This window comes from Pseudonaja textilis, chromosome Z, assembly GCF_049901715.1.
Source record: "Pseudonaja textilis isolate UNSWEBS1 chromosome Z, rPseTex1.2, whole genome shotgun sequence".
Taxonomy (NCBI): Eukaryota; Metazoa; Chordata; class Lepidosauria; order Squamata; family Elapidae; genus Pseudonaja; species Pseudonaja textilis.
In genome coordinates, this window is record NC_142008.1 from 133111531 (window position 1) to 133114191 (window position 2661).

Below are 2661 nucleotides of genomic sequence, written 5' to 3' on the forward strand. Positions count from 1 at the left end.
ATGTTGCATTCTCTTAAGGGAACAGCTCACAATTCCTAACTAACTATCCCAAATCCCATTAACTCTAAACTGTCTGGACACCACACACACCCACAATCTTGGAACTGTCAAGCACCAAAATTTTGATCAGTGGGGATGGTGCAATAGTTGTAAGACCAGTGGTATATCACTTTTTTTTAGTGACATTGTAATTTCAAATGCTCACTTGTGGTCATAAGTCGAGGACTACCTGTATAGAAAATGATTTAGTTAAATTTAGGCTATACTTATTTTTTCGTATAATTTCGTTTATCAACAAGAATAAAATACAAAACAAAAAACCCAAACATCCGACAATAATGATGGAAAAAAATATTGTGTACGAAAAAAGGGGAAAGAAAAAAATAACACCCCAAAAGTCAACTAGATCTCATGTTAAACATAAAGAATCCACCGAGGCTGGATGCTGAAAAATATATTAAAAAACCTTGTTGTTTCTCCTCCCGCTGGTTTACAAATAGTTATAAACTTTCCCATCCTTAATTAATGTATATACTTCATTAAATAAATCTTTGAATCCCTCTGTTAACCATCTGTTATTATATTTAAGACTCAGAAAGTCCACAAATGGCTTCCGGTCTCTTATAAAGCTTTGTTTTTAATCAAGGCAGTTAATTTTGCCATCTCTGTTATTTGATCAATTTTAAAAATCCACTGTTCAACAATCAGCATCTTTTTTCTCACAACAGTCATCACATAAAGAAATAGTGCCCCAAACTGTTTTTGATTGGTTTATCCATAATACCTAAAAGAAAGAAAATATTTTCATTAATATTTCATTTCATTCATTAATGTTTGTACCTTAAATATTTTCTGCATTATCATGACTATGTTTATCCAATTTGATTTAACATATTTACAAGGTGACCACATGTTAAAATGTATCTGGATTTTGATTATATTTTCAACATTTCTTGGAAATCCCGCTACATATTTTTGCTAGGCTGTCTGGAGTTAAATACAAATGATACATTATTTTGTAAAAAAAAAAAATTGAACTATAATTCAAAGTACGTTTTAAGCCATTGCTCTCCCATATATCTAGCATTATGTTATACCCAAAAATGTTGCCCATTTTACCATACAATCTTGGACATATTCATCTTCCAAATTCATCTTAAGCAACATTTTAGCAATTAAGTGGTTGTCATCTCCTGAACATAAGTTGGTATTCAATTCAGATTTAGCTCCTACAAATGCAAAACTTTTAATTAAGTTTAAATCTTTCAAAAATTCTATAATAATTAAACCAATCACAAACAAATCCTCACTAGTTGCTCTCTTTTTATCTTAAGTCCCTTTTTTCCCCAAATATCAATAAATCCTGATATGCCACTCATTTATATTCCAATAGCATCTCTTTTCTATATAGAGCTTCATGGAGTGATAACCAAAGTGGCATTTCATTAGCCAATCTTCTTTTATATTTCGACCATATATTCCCAATTGATTGCTTAATAATATAATTCCTAAAACTAGGGCTAACCTTTACATCCCACCCAAATCTCAAACCAGAACCTTGAGATTCAACCACCCTTAGAGCTAAGATATAACCACCTTAAGTTTTTTAAAGTTATCCAATCTTTCAACTACTCCAAACAAGCATCATAATATAACGTTAAGCTCCAGGCTTCCTCTTCCTTTAGCATCCTGTAGAAGCTTATATTTAATTCTTGGGAGGTGGGTGGGGGTGGGTTGTTTTGTATTTAGTCTATTTTTTTTTCTTTTCTTTTAATGAGCCTGTAATCCCTTGCATTGGAATGAAGTCAGGGTGACTGAATAGAGCTGAGCGTTTACTGGCCAGATATCCTACCTGACACCTATGCGGAGAGTTTGCAGCAGATATTTTCTCTTTGTGCCCAAAGAGAGAAGTGTCTGCAGCTACAGTAGGATCAAACTCACAGCCTCCCGATTGTGAGGCAAGAGCTCCACCTCAAGGCCATCATGCCACTCATTTTATTTTGCATTTAGGCTGTGCTTATTTAAAAACTGAGGTGGTGGTGGGGGGAAGACTGCAACTGTTAGCTGGGTGCCAACTGTCATGACAGGGGCTGGGGAGTAGGTGGCCCTTTGGATGTTGCTGAACAAGACATCCCAGGATGTGCCACACTTGATTCCATCAGGCTGCAGCTTCTGGGAACTGTACTCTTTAGAGATGTCACACCAGTTGCTTGTCACTTCTGCATTTGTTACTGGGATTGATGATTGGGGATTTTTTAGCAATAAAAATAGCTAGCTTGGAAGCTTCCACATGCTTTGTGCAATCTTTCATATTTTTCAGGGTGTAATTTTCCTTTTCTTTACAAAACAGGACATAATCTACCAAAGTGGATGCTTGTTAACCCCATCCCAACCACCTTGGAATCAGTCTCACAGAGAATAGAGAAGTGGGGGGGGGAACATTAAGCCAAATGCTTCCCATTACAGTAGTCATAATTCTTTTCATTGAGAGAAGTGAAGCTCTTGATGCTGATAACGAAGAAAAAACACCATTGACGTACCAGTTTCATCTTTTAAAATCCTCACAACTCTGGGTGTATGTAGCACATTTGTTCCCCTTTGTGCTTTTTTTGCAATAGAAAAATGGGATGTGGTTTTAAAGATGACATGGCTGTGAACACT